The sequence below is a fragment of the Diorhabda carinulata genome, chromosome 11, assembly GCF_026250575.1.
Source record: "Diorhabda carinulata isolate Delta chromosome 11, icDioCari1.1, whole genome shotgun sequence".
In the NCBI taxonomy this organism is placed as follows: Eukaryota; Metazoa; Arthropoda; class Insecta; order Coleoptera; family Chrysomelidae; genus Diorhabda; species Diorhabda carinulata.
In genome coordinates this window covers 260,001-280,000 of record NC_079470.1, presented here as the reverse complement: position 1 = coordinate 280,000, position 20,000 = coordinate 260,001, and the positions used below count along the sequence as shown (strand labels likewise).

At 36.9% G+C, this 20,000-nt stretch overlaps 4 non-coding genes across 4 annotated transcripts in view; all 4 read left to right on the top strand.

Moving 5' to 3' along the window:
• Positions 1-4,181: 4,181 nt before the first annotated feature.
• On the top strand, positions 4,182-6,103 carry LOC130899780 (small subunit ribosomal RNA). The gene has a single exon (XR_009060082.1). It is a non-coding gene; the product is annotated as a small subunit ribosomal RNA (ribosomal RNA).
• Positions 6,104-14,599: 8,496 nt separating this feature from the next.
• On the top strand, positions 14,600-16,521 carry LOC130899779 (small subunit ribosomal RNA). The gene has a single exon (XR_009060081.1). It is a non-coding gene; the product is annotated as a small subunit ribosomal RNA (ribosomal RNA).
• Positions 16,522-17,635: 1,114 nt separating this feature from the next.
• Positions 17,636-17,791, top strand: LOC130899793 (5.8S ribosomal RNA). The gene has a single exon (XR_009060093.1). It is a non-coding gene; the product is annotated as a 5.8S ribosomal RNA (ribosomal RNA).
• A 712-nt stretch (positions 17,792-18,503) lies between these two features.
• Positions 18,504-20,000, top strand: part of LOC130899788 (large subunit ribosomal RNA) — a 4,066-nt gene continuing 2,569 nt past the window's right edge. The window contains exon 1 of the ribosomal RNA XR_009060089.1: positions 18,504-20,000. This exon is cut by the window's right edge and continues 2,569 nt beyond it. This is a non-coding gene — a ribosomal RNA (large subunit ribosomal RNA).

The following is a 20,000-nucleotide window of genomic DNA, read 5'->3' as shown; positions in this document are numbered from 1 at the left end:
ATAGACACTAGCGCCCTCTGCCGGCCAGAAGACAAACTAAACACCGTTTTATAGACACTAGCGCCCTCTGCCGGCCAGTCACCAAACTTAGGTAATTTCCTAATACTTTGCTTTTCATAATTATTACTATTTTCATACAACTTTTATATAATACACCTCGTACGTTCATACATCGAGCCACCATCTAATTTCATAATACTTTTTTCCGTTATTGTTAATATTTTCATAACACTTTTATATAATATACCTCGAACGGCTTCTACATAAAAAAAATTTCCATTCAATTTACACAATTCAACTTTTTCGACAAGTTGCTATATCCTGCCGACCAGACACCAAACTTAATACGGTTTTATAGACACTAGCGCCCTCTGCCGGCCAGTCACCGAACTTAACACTGTTTTATAGACACTAGCGCCCTCTGCCGGCCAGTCACCGAACTTAACACGGTTTAATAGACACTAGCGCCCTCTGCCGGCCAGAAGACAAACCAAACACAGTTTTATAGACACTAGCGCCCTCTGCCGGAGAGACGACAAACTAAACACCTTTTTATAGACACTAGCGCCCTCTGCCGGCCAGTCACCGAACTTAACACGGTTTAATAGACACTAGCGCCCTCTGCCGGCCAGAAGACAAACTAAACACCGTTTTATAGACACTAGCGCTCTCTGCCGGCCAGTCACCGAACTTAGCTAATTTCGTAATACTTTGCTTTTCATAATTATTACTATTTTCATACAACTTTTATATAATACACCTCGTACGTTCATACATCGAGCGACGATCTAATTTCATAATACTTTTTTTCTTTATCGTTAATATTTTCATAACACTTTTATGTCATACACCTCGGACGACTTCTACATACAAAACATCTCCATTCAACTTCACAAATCATCTTTCTCGACAAGTTCCTATATCGAGCGGAATTAAATTTCATAATACTTGTTTTTCATTATTATTTCTATTTTCATACAACTTTTATATAATACACCTCGTACGTTCATACATCGAGCGGCGATCTAAATTCATAATACTTTTTTTCCTTATTGTTAATATTTTCATAACACTTTTATGTGATAGATACACCTCGGACGGCTTTTAAATACAAAACATCTCCACTCAATTTTCACAAATCATCTTTTTCGACAAATTGCTATATCGAGCGGAATTTAATTTCATAATACTTGTTTTTCATTATTATTTCTATTTTCATACAACTTTTATATAATACACCTCGTACGTTCATACATCGAGCGGCGATCTAAATTCATAATACTTTTTTTCCTTATTGTTAATATTTTCATAACACTTTTATGTCATACACCTCGGACGGCTTTTAAATACAAAACATCTCCACTCAATTTTCACAAATCATCTTTCTCGACAAATTGCTATATCGAGCGGAATTTAATTTCATAATACTTGTTTTTTATTATTATTTCTATTTTCATACAACTTTTATATAATACACCTCGTACGTTCATACATCGAGCGGCGATCTAATTTCATAATACTTTTTTTCCTTATGGTTAATATTTTCATAACACTTTTATGTCATACACCTCGGACGACTTCTACATACAAAACATCTCCATTCAACTTCACAAATCATCTTTCTCGACAAGTTCCTATATCGAGCGGAATTAAATTTCATAATACTTGTTTTTCATTATTATTTCTATTTTCATACAACTTTTATATAATACACCTCGTACGTTCATACATCGAGCGGCGATCTAATTTCATAATACTTTTTTTCCTTATTGTTAATATTTTCATAACACTTTTATGTCATACACCTCGGACGGCTTTTAAATACAAAACATCTCCACTCAATTTTCACAAATCATCTTTCTCGACAAATTGCTATATCGAGCGGAATTTAATTTCATAATACTTGTTTTTCATTATTATTTCTATTTTCATACAACTTTTATATAATACACCTCGTACGTTCATACATCGAGCGGCGATCTAATTTCATAATACTTTTTTTCCTTATTGTTAATATTTTCATAACACTTTTATGTCATACACCTCGGACGGCTTTTAAATACAAAACATCTCCACTCAATTTTCACAAATCATCTTTCTCGACAAATTGCTATATCGAGCGGAATTTAATTTCATAATACTTGTTTTTCATTATTATTTCTATTTTCATACAACTTTTATATAATACACCTCGTACGTTCATACATCGAGCGGCGATCTAATTTCATAATACTTTTTTTCCTTATTGTTAATATTTTCATAACACTTTTATGTCATACACCTCGGACGGCTTTTAAATAAAAAACATCTCCACTCAATTTTCACAAATCATCTTTTTCGACAAATTGCTATATCGAGCGGAATTTAATTTCATAATACTTGTTTTTCATTATTATTTCTATTTTCATACAACTTTTATATAATACACCTCGTACGTTCATACATCGAGCGGCGATCTAAATTCATAATACTTTTTTTCCTTATTGTTAATATTTTCATAACACTTTTATGTCATACACCTCGGACGGCTTTTAAATACAAAACATCTCCACTCAATTTTCACAAATCATCTTTCTCGACAAATTGCTATATCGAGCGGAATTTAATTTCATAATACTTGTTTTTTATTATTATTTCTATTTTCATACAACTTTTATATAATACACCTCGTACGTTCATACATCGAGCGGCGATCTAATTTCATAATACTTTTTTTCCTTATTGTTAATATTTTCATAACACTTTTATGTCATACACCTCGGACGGCTTTTAAATACAAAACATCTCCACTCAATTTTCACAAATCATCTTTCTCGACAAATTGCTATATCGAGCGGAATTAAATTTCATAATACTTGTTTTTCATTATTATTTCTATTTTCATACAACTTTTATATAATACACCTCGTACGTTCATACATCGAGCGGCGATCTAATTTCATAATACTTTTTTTCCTTATTGTTAATATTTTCATAACACTTTTATGTCATACACCTCGGACGGCTTTTAAATACAAAACATCTCCACTCAATTTTCACAAATCATCTTTCTCGACAAATTGCTATATCGAGCGGAATTTAATTTCATAATACTTGTTTTTCATTATTATTTCTATTTTCATACAACTTTTATATAATACACCTCGTACGTTCATACATCGAGCGGCCATCTAATTTCATAATACTTTTTTTCCTTATTGTTAATATTTTCATAACACTTTTATGTGATAGATACACCTCGGACGGCTTCTAAATACAAAACATGTAATTTCATAATACTTCTTTTTAATATTCACAATACATCTTTTATATATTTTCACTATACATCTTTATTAATGTTAATGTAGAAGGCGTACCGTTGTACAGCGCACATATATGTGTGGTGTATCGAAGTTGACGTCTCGTTAAATTTTAATAAACTCGTTATAATTTACGTAAAGACGTTGTTTCGGTCATTCCACATCGGTGGATTATATAGTTTTCTGAAAGGGTCCCCGTTCTCCTCCAATATATTAACGTATATTGCTAGCGGTTCCCTTTTTAGATATTATATCAATTTATCCACAAATTAAATATCTATTGCGAGATCGCGAATTTAGCTAGCGTTCTATCGTGAGCGATTCATATGCGATCGTCTATGAAAAATATATATTATATTACACTTTTATATATATAATATACACAATATTTGCGATAACTCTCATTATTCCGTGCGAGAATAAAAATTTCGTTCATTATTACCTAATGTATAAACCATGTCGCTTACAATCTAGCGAAGGGTAGAGATAATGTCGAAATTGTAGCCCGGTCGACGTAATCATCTAATTTTTCTCATTTCGATTAAATTTAGATAGATTTATAGTCGATTCGGTGAAATTTTATAAAATAAGAAAAAATATAAATAAAGCGTGGCGCTGAAAATTATATATTTTCAATAATAAGCGCAGCAAACACGCAAAAGAAAAAGTAAATAACAATGTGTTTATACACGGAATATAGATGATTATTATATTATGTATAAATATAAAGTATATATGTAATATAAAAAACATCATCATAATTTATCCTCTTTTGGATATTGTTATTAAAACTTTTTCGATAATAGTTTTTTATTATAAAATATATATATATATATAATAATAATAGTAATAATATATATTATATATATTATAAAACACAGTTCCCTGGTTGATCCTGCCAGTAGTCATATGCTTGTCTCAAAGATTAAGCCATGCATGTCTCAGTACAAGCCAAATTAAGGTGAAACCGCGAAAGGCTCATTAAATCAGTTATGGTTCCTTAGATCGTACCCACATTTACTTGGATAACTGTGGTAATTCTAGAGCTAATACATGCAAACAGAGTTCCGACCGGAGACGGAAGGAGCGCTTTTATTAGATCAAAACCAATCGGTGGCGGGCTTGCTCGTCATCGTACAATTTGGTGACTCTGAATAACTTTTCGCTGATCGCACGGTCTCGCACCGGCGACGCATCTTTCAAATGTCTGCCTTATCAACTGTCGATGGTAGGTTCTGCGCCTACCATGGTTGTAACGGGTAACGGGGAATCAGGGTTCGATTCCGGAGAGGGAGCCTGAGAAACGGCTACCACATCCAAGGAAGGCAGCAGGCGCGCAAATTACCCACTCCCGGCACGGGGAGGTAGTGACGAAAAATAACGATACGGGACTCATCCGAGGCCCCGTAATCGGAATGAGTACACTCTAAACCCTTTAACGAGGATCAATTGGAGGGCAAGTCTGGTGCCAGCAGCCGCGGTAATTCCAGCTCCAATAGCGTATATTAAAGTTGTTGCGGTTAAAAAGCTCGTAGTCGAATCTGTGTCCCACGCCGCTGGTTCATCGTACGCGGTGTTAACTGGCGTGTCGTGGGACGTCCTGCCGGTGGGCTTAGCTCGCAAGGGCGGCCCAACTCAATCCCGCCGCGGTGCTCTTGACTGAGTGTCGAGGTGGGCCGGCACGTTTACTTTGAACAAATTAGAGTGCTTAAAGCAGGCCAAAATTTTGCCTGAATACTGTGTGCATGGAATAATGGAATAGGACCTCGGTTCTATTTTGTTGGTTTTCGGAACCCCGAGGTAATGATTAATAGGAACGGATGGGGGCATTCGTATTGCGACGTTAGAGGTGAAATTCTTGGATCGTCGCAAGACGGACAGAAGCGAAAGCATTTGCCAAAAACGCTTTCATTGATCAAGAACGAAAGTTAGAGGTTCGAAGGCGATCAGATACCGCCCTAGTTCTAACCATAAACGATGCCAGCTAGCGATCCGCCGACGTTCCTCCGATGACTCGGCGGGCAGCTTCCGGGAAACCAAAGCTTTTGGGTTCCGGGGGAAGTATGGTTGCAAAGCTGAAACTTAAAGGAATTGACGGAAGGGCACCACCAGGAGTGGAGCCTGCGGCTTAATTTGACTCAACACGGGAAACCTCACCAGGCCCGGACACCGGAAGGATTGACAGATTGAGAGCTCTTTCTTGATTCGGTGGGTGGTGGTGCATGGCCGTTCTTAGTTGGTGGAGCGATTTGTCTGGTTAATTCCGATAACGAACGAGACTCTAGCCTGCTAACTAGGCGTATTTCGACATCCCAAAGGCCCGTCGGTATTGAGTTTCGGCTCTTGCCGTTCGCGGTTTTTACTGTCGGCGTACAAATAATTCTTCTTAGAGGGACAGGCGGCTTCTAGCCGCACGAGATTGAGCAATAACAGGTCTGTGATGCCCTTAGATGTTCTGGGCCGCACGCGCGCTACACTGAAGGAATCAGCGTGTCCTCCCTGGCCGAGCGGCCCGGGTAACCCGCTGAACCTCCTTCGTGCTAGGGATTGGGGCTTGCAATTGTTCCCCATGAACGAGGAATTCCCAGTAAGCGCGAGTCATAAGCTCGCGTTGATTACGTCCCTGCCCTTTGTACACACCGCCCGTCGCTACTACCGATTGAATGATTTAGTGAGGTCTTCGGACTGAGCGCGGTGGCGTTTCGGCGTCGCCGATGCTTCGGAAAGATGACCAAACTTGATCATTTAGAGGAAGTAAAAGTCGTAACAAGGTTTCCGTAGGTGAACCTGCGGAAGGATCATTACAGAGTATTTGTTCGTTTTTAAACAAAAAAAAAAAAAACGAAATCAAGTCTGTATTAATTGTAAAAGAGAATTTTCTTCTACAAAATTATCGAACTCTTCAAAAGAAATTTATATATGTTATAAATTATATATATATATATATATATATATATTATAGATGTATATATATTGAAATCTTTTTTTAATTTTTACAAAATTCGAACAAGTTTCGAATAAAATTAAAAAAAAAAAGATAAATATAATTCATACGTCTATAAAAATATATTTACATATATAAATTTTTCCAATAAAAATATAACGAAAAATTTTTATCATAGTTTATAGAAGGCGTCGACGACGATGACGACACAACAATAACAACATATGTATTATTACTGCCGGCCAGTCACCGAACTTAACACGGTTTAATAGACACTAGCGCCCTCTGCCGGCCAGAAGACAAACTAAACACCGTTTTATAGACACTAGCGCCCTCTGCCGGCCAGTCACCAAACTTAGGTAATTTCCTAATACTTTGCTTTTCATAATTATTACTATTTTCATACAACTTTTATATAATACACCTCGTACGTTCATACATCGAGCCACCATCTAATTTCATAATACTTTTTTCCGTTATTGTTAATATTTTCATAACACTTTTATATAATATACCTCGAACGGCTTCTACATAAAAAAAATTTCCATTCAATTTACACAATTCAACTTTTTCGACAAGTTGCTATATCCTGCCGACCAGACACCAAACTTAATACGGTTTTATAGACACTAGCGCCCTCTGCCGGCCAGTCACCGAACTTAACACTGTTTTATAGACACTAGCGCCCTCTGCCGGCCAGTCACCGAACTTAACACGGTTTAATAGACACTAGCGCCCTCTGCCGGCCAGAAGACAAACCAAACACAGATTTATAGACACTAGCGCCCTCTGCCGGAGAGACGACAAACTAAACACCTTTTTATAGACACTAGCGCCCTCTGCCGGCCAGTCACCGAACTTAACACGGTTTAATAGACACTAGCGCCCTCTGCCGGCCAGAAGACAAACTAAACACAGTTTTATAGACACTAGCGCCCTCTGCCGGCCAGACGACAAACTGAACACGGTTTTATAGACACTAGCGCCCTCTGCCGGTCAGTCACCAAACTTAGGTAATTTCGTAATACTTTGTTTTTCATAATTATTACTATTTTCATAAAACTTTTATATAATACACCTCGTACGTTCATACATCGAACGGCGATCTAATTTCATAATACTTTTTTTCTTTATCGTTAATATTTTCATAACACTTTTATGTCATACACCTCGGACGACTTCTACATACAAAACATCTCCATTCAACTTCACAAATCATCTTTCTCGACAAGTTCCTATATCGAGCGGAATTAAATTTCATAATACTTGTTTTTCATTATTATTTCTATTTTCATAAAACTTTTATATAATACACCTCGTACGTTCATACATCGAGCGGCCATCTAATTTCATAATACTTTTTTCCGTTATTGTTAATATTTTCATAACACTTTTATATAATATACCTCGAACGGCTTCTACATAAAAAAAATTTCCATTCAATTTACACAATTCAACTTTTTCGACAAGTTGCTATATCCTGCCGACCAGACACCAAACTTAATACGGTTTTATAGACACTAGCGCCCTCTGCCGGCCAGTCACCGAACTTAACACGGTTTAATAGACACTAGCGCCCTCTGCCGGCCAGAAGACAAACCAAACACAGTTATATAGACACTAGCGCCCTCTGCCGGAGAGACGACAAACTAAACACCTTTTTATAGACACTAGCGCCCTCTGCCGGCCAGTCACCGAACTTAACACGGTTTAATAGACACTAGCGCCCTCTGCCGGCCAGAAGACAAACTAAACACACTTTTATAGACACTAGCGCCCTCTGCCGGCCAGACGACAAACTGAACACGGTTTTATAGACACTAGCGCCCTCTGCCAGTCAGTCACCAAACTTAGGTAATTTCGTAATACTTTGTTTTTCATAATTATTACTATTTTCATAAAACTTTTATATAATACACCTCGTACGTTCATACATCGAACGGCGATCTAATTTCATAATACTTTTTTTCTTTATCGTTAATATTTTCATAACACTTTTATGTCATACACCTCGGACGACTTCTACATACAAAACATCTCCATTCAACTTCACAAATCATCTTTCTCGACAAGTTCCTATATCGAGCGGAATTAAATTTCATAATACTTGTTTTTCATTATTATTTCTATTTTCATAAAACTTTTATATAATACACCTCGTACGTTCATACATCGAGCGGCCATCTAATTTCATAATACTTTTTTCCGTTATTGTTAATATTTTCATAACACTTTTATATAATATACCTCGAACGGCTTCTACATAAAAAAAATTTCCATTCAATTTACACAATTCAACTTTTTCGACAAGTTGCTATATCCTGCCGACCAGACACCAAACTTAATACGGTTTTATAGACACTAGCGCCCTCTGCCGGCCAGTCACCGAACTTAACACGGTTTAATAGACACTAGCGCCCTCTGCCGGCCAGAAGACAAACTAAACACAGTTTTATAGACACTAGCGCCCTCTGCCGGCCAGACGACAAACTGAACACGGTTTTATAGACACTAGCGCCCTCTGCCGGTCAGTCACCAAACTTAGGTAATTTCGTAATACTTTGTTTTTCATAATTATTACTATTTTCATAAAACTTTTATATAATACACCTCGTACGTTCATACATCGAGCGGCGATCTAATTTCATAATACTTTTTTTCTTTATCGTTAATATTTTCATAACACTTTTATGTCATACACCTCGGACGACTTCTACATACAAAACATCTCCATTCAACTTCACAAATCATCTTTCTCGACAAGTTCCTATATCGAGCGGAATTAAATTTCATAATACTTGTTTTTCATTATTATTTCTATTTTCATACAACTTTTATATAATACACCTCGTACGTTCATACATCGAACGGCGATCTAATTTCATAATACTTTTTTTCTTTATCGTTAATATTTTCATAACACTTTTATGTCATACACCTCGGACGACTTCTACATACAAAACATCTCCATTCAACTTCACAAATCATCTTTCTCGACAAGTTCCTATATCGAGCGGAATTAAATTTCATAATACTTGTTTTTCATTATTATTTCTATTTTCATACAACTTTTATATAATACACCTCGTACGTTCATACATCGAGCGGCGATCTAAATTCATAATACTTTTTTTCCTTATTGTTAATATTTTCATAACACTTTTATGTCATACACCTCGAACGGCTTCTACATAAAAAAAATTTCCATTCAATTTACACAATTCAACTTTTTCGACAAGTTCCTATATCCTGCCGACCAGACACCAAACTTAATACGGTTTTATAGACACTAGCGCCCTCTGCCGGCCAGTCACCGAACTTAACACTGTTTTATAGACACTAGCGCCCTCTGCCGGAGAGACGACAAACTAAACACCTTTTTATAGACACTAGCGCCCTCTGCCGGAGAGACGACAAACTAAACACCTTTTCATAGACACTAGCGCCCTCTGCCGGAGAGACGACAAACTAAACACCTTTTTATAGACACTAGCGCCCTCTGCCGGCCAGTCACCGAACTTAACACGGTTTAATAGACACTAGCGCCCTCTGCCGGCCAGAAGACAAACTAAACACCGTTTTATAGACACTAGCGCTCTCTGCCGGCCAGTCACCGAACTTAGCTAATTTCATAATACTTTGCTTTTCATAATTATTACTATTTTCATACAACTTTTATATAATACACCTCGTACGTTCATACATCGAGCGACGATCTAATTTCATAATACTTTTTTTCTTTATCGTTAATATTTTCATAACACTTTTATGTCATACACCTCGGACGACTTCTACATACAAAACATCTCCATTCAACTTCACATATCATCTTTCTCGACAAGTTCCTATATCGAGCGGAATCTAATTTCCTAATACTTTGCTTTTCATAATTATTACTATTTTCATACAACTTTTATATAATACACCTCGTACGTTCATACATCGAGCGGCCATCTAATTTCATAATACTTTTTTCCGTTATTGTTAATATTTTCATAACACTTTTATATAATATACCTCGAACGGCTTCTACATAAAAAAAATTTCCATTCAATTTACACAATTCAACTTTTTCGACAAGTTGCTATATCCTGCCGACCAGACACCAAACTTAATACGGTTTTATAGACACTAGCGCCCTCTGCCGGCCAGTCACCGAACTTAACACGGTTAAATAGACACTAGCGCCCTCTGCCGGCCAGAAGACAAACTAAACACCGTTTTATAGACACTAGCGCCCTCTGCCGGCCAGTCACCAAACTTAGGTAATTTCCTAATACTTTGCTTTTCATAATTATTACTATTTTCATACAACTTTTATATAATACACCTCGTACGTTCATACATCGAGCGGCCATCTAATTTCATAATACTTTTTTCCGTTATTGTTAATATTTTCATAACACTTTTATATAATATACCTCGAACGGCTTCTACATAAAAAAAATTTCCATTCAATTTACACAATTCAACTTTTTCGACAAGTTGCTATATCCTGCCGACCAGACACCAAACTTAATACGGTTTTATAGACACTAGCGCCCTCTGCCGGCCAGTCACCGAACTTAACACTGTTTTATAGACACTAGCGCCCTCTGCCGGCCAGTCACCGAACTTAACACGGTTTAATAGACACTAGCGCCCTCTGCCGGCCAGAAGACAAACCAAACACAGTTTTATAGACACTAGCGCCCTCTGCCGGAGAGACGACAAACTAAACACCTTTTTATAGACACTAGCGCCCTCTGCCGGCCAGTCACCGAACTTAACACGGTTTAATAGACACTAGCGCCCTCTGCCGGCCAGAAGACAAACTAAACACCGTTTTATAGACACTAGCGCTCTCTGCCGGCCAGTCACCGAACTTAGCTAATTTCGTAATACTTTGCTTTTCATAATTATTACTATTTTCATACAACTTTTATATAATACACCTCGTACGTTCATACATCGAGCGACGATCTAATTTCATAATACTTTTTTTCTTTATCGTTAATATTTTCATAACACTTTTATGTCATACACCTCGGACGACTTCTACATACAAAACATCTCCATTCAACTTCACAAATCATCTTTCTCGACAAGTTCCTATATCGAGCGGAATTAAATTTCATAATACTTGTTTTTCATTATTATTTCTATTTTCATACAACTTTTATATAATACACCTCGTACGTTCATACATCGAGCGGCGATCTAAATTCATAATACTTTTTTTCCTTATTGTTAATATTTTCATAACACTTTTATGTGATAGATACACCTCGGACGGCTTTTAAATACAAAACATCTCCACTCAATTTTCACAAATCATCTTTTTCGACAAATTGCTATATCGAGCGGAATTTAATTTCATAATACTTGTTTTTCATTATTATTTCTATTTTCATACAACTTTTATATAATACACCTCGTACGTTCATACATCGAGCGGCGATCTAAATTCATAATACTTTTTTTCCTTATTGTTAATATTTTCATAACACTTTTATGTCATACACCTCGGACGGCTTTTAAATACAAAACATCTCCACTCAATTTTCACAAATCATCTTTCTCGACAAATTGCTATATCGAGCGGAATTTAATTTCATAATACTTGTTTTTTATTATTATTTCTATTTTCATACAACTTTTATATAATACACCTCGTACGTTCATACATCGAGCGGCGATCTAATTTCATAATACTTTTTTTCCTTATGGTTAATATTTTCATAACACTTTTATGTCATACACCTCGGACGACTTCTACATACAAAACATCTCCATTCAACTTCACAAATCATCTTTCTCGACAAGTTCCTATATCGAGCGGAATTAAATTTCATAATACTTGTTTTTCATTATTATTTCTATTTTCATACAACTTTTATATAATACACCTCGTACGTTCATACATCGAGCGGCGATCTAATTTCATAATACTTTTTTTCCTTATTGTTAATATTTTCATAACACTTTTATGTCATACACCTCGGACGGCTTTTAAATACAAAACATCTCCACTCAATTTTCACAAATCATCTTTCTCGACAAATTGCTATATCGAGCGGAATTTAATTTCATAATACTTGTTTTTCATTATTATTTCTATTTTCATACAACTTTTATATAATACACCTCGTACGTTCATACATCGAGCGGCGATCTAATTTCATAATACTTTTTTTCCTTATTGTTAATATTTTCATAACACTTTTATGTCATACACCTCGGACGGCTTTTAAATACAAAACATCTCCACTCAATTTTCACAAATCATCTTTCTCGACAAATTGCTATATCGAGCGGAATTTAATTTCATAATACTTGTTTTTCATTATTATTTCTATTTTCATACAACTTTTATATAATACACCTCGTACGTTCATACATCGAGCGGCGATCTAATTTCATAATACTTTTTTTCCTTATTGTTAATATTTTCATAACACTTTTATGTCATACACCTCGGACGGCTTTTAAATAAAAAACATCTCCACTCAATTTTCACAAATCATCTTTTTCGACAAATTGCTATATCGAGCGGAATTTAATTTCATAATACTTGTTTTTCATTATTATTTCTATTTTCATACAACTTTTATATAATACACCTCGTACGTTCATACATCGAGCGGCGATCTAAATTCATAATACTTTTTTTCCTTATTGTTAATATTTTCATAACACTTTTATGTCATACACCTCGGACGGCTTTTAAATACAAAACATCTCCACTCAATTTTCACAAATCATCTTTCTCGACAAATTGCTATATCGAGCGGAATTTAATTTCATAATACTTGTTTTTTATTATTATTTCTATTTTCATACAACTTTTATATAATACACCTCGTACGTTCATACATCGAGCGGCGATCTAATTTCATAATACTTTTTTTCCTTATTGTTAATATTTTCATAACACTTTTATGTCATACACCTCGGACGGCTTTTAAATACAAAACATCTCCACTCAATTTTCACAAATCATCTTTCTCGACAAATTGCTATATCGAGCGGAATTAAATTTCATAATACTTGTTTTTCATTATTATTTCTATTTTCATACAACTTTTATATAATACACCTCGTACGTTCATACATCGAGCGGCGATCTAATTTCATAATACTTTTTTTCCTTATTGTTAATATTTTCATAACACTTTTATGTCATACACCTCGGACGGCTTTTAAATACAAAACATCTCCACTCAATTTTCACAAATCATCTTTCTCGACAAATTGCTATATCGAGCGGAATTTAATTTCATAATACTTGTTTTTCATTATTATTTCTATTTTCATACAACTTTTATATAATACACCTCGTACGTTCATACATCGAGCGGCCATCTAATTTCATAATACTTTTTTTCCTTATTGTTAATATTTTCATAACACTTTTATGTGATAGATACACCTCGGACGGCTTCTAAATACAAAACATGTAATTTCATAATACTTCTTTTTAATATTCACAATACATCTTTTATATATTTTCACTATACATCTTTATTAATGTTAATGTAGAAGGCGTACCGTTGTACAGCGCACATATATGTGTGGTGTATCGAAGTTGACGTCTCGTTAAATTTTAATAAACTCGTTATAATTTACGTAAAGACGTTGTTTCGGTCATTCCACATCGGTGGATTATATAGTTTTCTGAAAGGGTCCCCGTTCTCCTCCAATATATTAACGTATATTGCTAGCGGTTCCCTTTTTAGATATTATATCAATTTATCCACAAATTAAATATCTATTGCGAGATCGCGAATTTAGCTAGCGTTCTATCGTGAGCGATTCATATGCGATCGTCTATGAAAAATATATATTATATTACACTTTTATATATATAATATACACAATATTTGCGATAACTCTCATTATTCCGTGCGAGAATAAAAATTTCGTTCATTATTACCTAATGTATAAACCATGTCGCTTACAATCTAGCGAAGGGTAGAGATAATGTCGAAATTGTAGCCCGGTCGACGTAATCATCTAATTTTTCTCATTTCGATTAAATTTAGATAGATTTATAGTCGATTCGGTGAAATTTTATAAAATAAGAAAAAATATAAATAAAGCGTGGCGCTGAAAATTATATATTTTCAATAATAAGCGCAGCAAACACGCAAAAGAAAAAGTAAATAACAATGTGTTTATACACGGAATATAGATGATTATTATATTATGTATAAATATAAAGTATATATGTAATATAAAAAACATCATCATAATTTATCCTCTTTTGGATATTGTTATTAAAACTTTTTCGATAATAGTTTTTTATTATAAATATATATATATATATATAATAATAATAGTAATAATATATATTATATATATTATAAAACACAGTTCCCTGGTTGATCCTGCCAGTAGTCATATGCTTGTCTCAAAGATTAAGCCATGCATGTCTCAGTACAAGCCAAATTAAGGTGAAACCGCGAAAGGCTCATTAAATCAGTTATGGTTCCTTAGATCGTACCCACATTTACTTGGATAACTGTGGTAATTCTAGAGCTAATACATGCAAACAGAGTTCCGACCGGAGACGGAAGGAGCGCTTTTATTAGATCAAAACCAATCGGTGGCGGGCTTGCTCGTCATCGTACAATTTGGTGACTCTGAATAACTTTTCGCTGATCGCACGGTCTCGCACCGGCGACGCATCTTTCAAATGTCTGCCTTATCAACTGTCGATGGTAGGTTCTGCGCCTACCATGGTTGTAACGGGTAACGGGGAATCAGGGTTCGATTCCGGAGAGGGAGCCTGAGAAACGGCTACCACATCCAAGGAAGGCAGCAGGCGCGCAAATTACCCACTCCCGGCACGGGGAGGTAGTGACGAAAAATAACGATACGGGACTCATCCGAGGCCCCGTAATCGGAATGAGTACACTCTAAACCCTTTAACGAGGATCAATTGGAGGGCAAGTCTGGTGCCAGCAGCCGCGGTAATTCCAGCTCCAATAGCGTATATTAAAGTTGTTGCGGTTAAAAAGCTCGTAGTCGAATCTGTGTCCCACGCCGCTGGTTCATCGTACGCGGTGTTAACTGGCGTGTCGTGGGACGTCCTGCCGGTGGGCTTAGCTCGCAAGGGCGGCCCAACTCAATCCCGCCGCGGTGCTCTTGACTGAGTGTCGAGGTGGGCCGGCACGTTTACTTTGAACAAATTAGAGTGCTTAAAGCAGGCCAAAATTTTGCCTGAATACTGTGTGCATGGAATAATGGAATAGGACCTCGGTTCTATTTTGTTGGTTTTCGGAACCCCGAGGTAATGATTAATAGGAACGGATGGGGGCATTCGTATTGCGACGTTAGAGGTGAAATTCTTGGATCGTCGCAAGACGGACAGAAGCGAAAGCATTTGCCAAAAACGCTTTCATTGATCAAGAACGAAAGTTAGAGGTTCGAAGGCGATCAGATACCGCCCTAGTTCTAACCATAAACGATGCCAGCTAGCGATCCGCCGACGTTCCTCCGATGACTCGGCGGGCAGCTTCCGGGAAACCAAAGCTTTTGGGTTCCGGGGGAAGTATGGTTGCAAAGCTGAAACTTAAAGGAATTGACGGAAGGGCACCACCAGGAGTGGAGCCTGCGGCTTAATTTGACTCAACACGGGAAACCTCACCAGGCCCGGACACCGGAAGGATTGACAGATTGAGAGCTCTTTCTTGATTCGGTGGGTGGTGGTGCATGGCCGTTCTTAGTTGGTGGAGCGATTTGTCTGGTTAATTCCGATAACGAACGAGACTCTAGCCTGCTAACTAGGCGTATTTCGACATCCCAAAGGCCCGTCGGTATTGAGTTTCGGCTCTTGCCGTTCGCGGTTTTTACTGTCGGCGTACAAATAATTCTTCTTAGAGGGACAGGCGGCTTCTAGCCGCACGAGATTGAGCAATAACAGGTCTGTGATGCCCTTAGATGTTCTGGGCCGCACGCGCGCTACACTGAAGGAATCAGCGTGTCCTCCCTGGCCGAGCGGCCCGGGTAACCCGCTGAACCTCCTTCGTGCTAGGGATTGGGGCTTGCAATTGTTCCCCATGAACGAGGAATTCCCAGTAAGCGCGAGTCATAAGCTCGCGTTGATTACGTCCCTGCCCTTTGTACACACCGCCCGTCGCTACTACCGATTGAATGATTTAGTGAGGTCTTCGGACTGAGCGCGGTGGCGTTTCGGCGTCGCCGATGCTTCGGAAAGATGACCAAACTTGATCATTTAGAGGAAGTAAAAGTCGTAACAAGGTTTCCGTAGGTGAACCTGCGGAAGGATCATTACAGAGTATTTGTTCGTTTTTAAACAAAAAAAAAAAAAAAACGAAATCAAGTCTGTATTAATTGTAAAAGAGAATTTTCTTCTACAAAATTATCGAACTCTTCAAAAGAAATTTATATATGTTATAAATTATATATATATATATATATATATATATATATATATAGATGTATATATATTGAAATCTTTTTTTAATTTTTACAAAATTCGAACAAGTTTCGAATAAAATTAAAAAAAAAAAGATAAATATAATTCATACGTCTATAAAAATATATTTACATATATAAATTTTTCCAATAAAAATATAACGAAAAATTTTTATCATAGTTTATAGAAGGCGTCGACGACGATGACGACACAACAATAACAACATATGTATTATTATATATTATAACGATTGACGGAACGATCATTAACAAAATTTCTTGTTAACTAAAAACGTTCTGATAAAGAATCGTTATTATAATAAACGAAAAATATATAGTTTATTGAAACGTCGTCTGTTGTCGTGTGTGTGTCTATATTTTTATGGATAAATTTTATTTCGTTTATTATATTATTACTTAAGTTTTTTATCGTTTGAAGGTAATACAAGAAAATATCGACAAGATTATATGTGATGATTATGTTATTGAGACATTTTCATCCGGGTACCTAAACGAAATTTAAGCACATGTCGATTCTATCGATATGTATAAAAATTCGTTTTAGAAATAATATTTTATGTATTATTTCGAAGGTGTTCGAAGATTTACGCCCGACCGTCGAAATTTGTATAAAACTTTCAAGATAAAAAAAAAACTGTAATAATATAAAGAGGAGGAATATATCGTGCGAGATATCTGTCTATGCGCGCCTCGTTTGTAATAAAACATGTGCAGCGGTTAAAATTTATCAGATATATCAAAGTACGATATTATAATTTCTCTAAAAGTTTCGAATAATTACCATTTATTATAATATATATATATATATATATATATATATAAAAAATGTCGTTATATAAATTTTCTATACGCGTATAAGATATTATAATAATATTATTAATTTAATAATAATCAAATATTAAAAATACGACGAATAGAATATGAGAAAACGACATAATAATAAAATGATTACCCTGAACGGTGAATCACTTGGCTCGTGGGTCGATGAAGAACGCAGCTAATTGCGCGTCAACTTGTGAACTGCAGGACACATGAACATCGACATTTCGAACGCACATTGCGGTCCTCGGATACTCGTTCCCGGACCACTCCTGACTGAGGGTCGTATCAATTTAAAAGACTGCTTAGAATTTAAAATTTTTCTATTTATTAAAGAAAAATAATGCCTAAGCGTGTTGGATGTGAAACAATAACGCACACTAATTAAGAAAAAACACATGCACATACAAACTTGTGCGTATTTTTTTTTGTATTTGTGCGGCATCCTAAAGTGCGAAAAGCAGCGTAAATTTTTATAGAAAAAGTTACGCAATTTTTGAACACAACCCGCTATACCATAAATTAATCGTGTATTTATATGAAATACATAAAATTTGTTTGGTAGAGAGTTATATTTATATATAATATATATATATATTATACATATATACGACGTATATATAGTCGATAAATAAGTGTGTGTATATATAATATATTTATGATAAAATGATAACGCGGTCGTCGTGTCCGAGAGAAATAATAAAGTTTCGAAGACTGGACGTCTGACCAGTGTTTTATTTATATCATTTATACACACGGTATATCGACAAAATATATGAATTATATATATTAAAAATATTATATATGTATAAAGGCTGGTGGTGTGTTGCTGATGCTGATGCTGATGCTGATGCTGATGCTGATGCTGATGCTGATGCTGCTGCTGCTGCTGCCGACTCTTTAAATAAAAACAAATAATGTTATATTTCATATGAGAGATGATTATGATAGTTTGGCGAATTGTATTTAAATATTATACGAGATATATTATAATATATCGACCTCAGAGCAGGTGAGATTACCCGCTGAATTTAAGCATATTACTAAGCGGAGGAAAAGAAACTAACTAGGATTCCCTCAGTAGCTGCGAGCGAACAGGGAAAAGCCCAGCACCGAATCCCGTGGTCGATATCGGCCACCGGGAAATGTGGTGTTAGGGAGGATCCGTTTATCACGAGATCGTGCGGCGCGTCCAAGTCCTTCTTGAACGGGGCCACAGCCCATAGAGGGTGCCAGGCCCGTAGCGACCGTTGCCGATTGCGTGAGGATCTCTCCTGAGAGTCGGGTTGCTTGAGAGTGCAGCCCTAAGTGGGTGGTAAACTCCATCTAAGGCTAAATATGACCACGAGACCGATAGCGAACAAGTACCGTGAGGGAAAGTTGAAAAGCACTTTGAAGAGAGAGTTCAAGAGTACGTGAAACCGTTCAGGGGTAAACCTGAGAAACCCGAAAGGTCGAAAGAGGAAATTCATTCGCGTTTCGATAATTGAAGTTGAACGTTTGTATGACGGATATTGTTTGTGTTTCGGCATATTACAATAAATCGCGTTTTACGTTTTTCTAATCGATATCGAACGCGTGCACTTTTCCTCTAGTAGGACGTCGTGATCCGTTGGGTGTCTGTCTAAGACTCGAGGTGGTAGACCACTTGATTTTATTCGAATTCATGGGGACCCTCGATGTTCCGACAGACTCGCTCGACGGTAGAAATATGGCGCGGGGCCGCTAGATTAATTAGCGTTCGGCCCGTAGCAAGAGCGTTTCGTGTTTGACGGTAATCGGACATAATGCCGATTCTGTCCCGGAACGACTGTTGGTTACGGTGTTCTCGAACAGACCTCGTTTTGAAACGCCGATCAACGACGCTATCGATTTGGGTAATTTCAGGACCCGTCTTGAAACACGGACCAAGGAGTCTAGCATGTGCGCGAGTCATTGGGAAATAACTAAACCTAAAGGCGTAATGAAAGTAAAGGTTTACCTCGCGTAGACCAAGGGAGGATAAGCGATTTGCAAATAAAAATTGTAAACGCTTCGCACTCCCGGGGCGTCTCGTTCTCATTACGAGAAGAGGCGCACCAAGAGCGTACACGCTGGGACCCGAAAGATGGTGAACTATGCCTGGTCAGGACGAAGTCAGGGGAAACCCTGATGGAGGTCCGTAGCGATTCTGACGTGCAAATCGATCGTCGGAACTGGGTATAGGGGCGAAAGACTAATCGAACCATCTAGTAGCTGGTTCCCTCCGAAGTTTCCCTCAGGATAGCTGGCGCTCGTAGCGTACGAGTTTCATCCGGTAAAGCGAATGATTAGAGGCATTGGGGTCGAAACGACCTCAACCTATTCTCAAACTTTAAATGGGTGAGATCTCCGGCTTGCTCGAACTTATGAAGCCGCGAGACTCGAATCAGAGTGCCAAGTGGGCCATTTTTGGTAAGCAGAACTGGCGCTGTGGGATGAACCAAACGTCGAGTTAAAGCGCCAAAATCGACGCT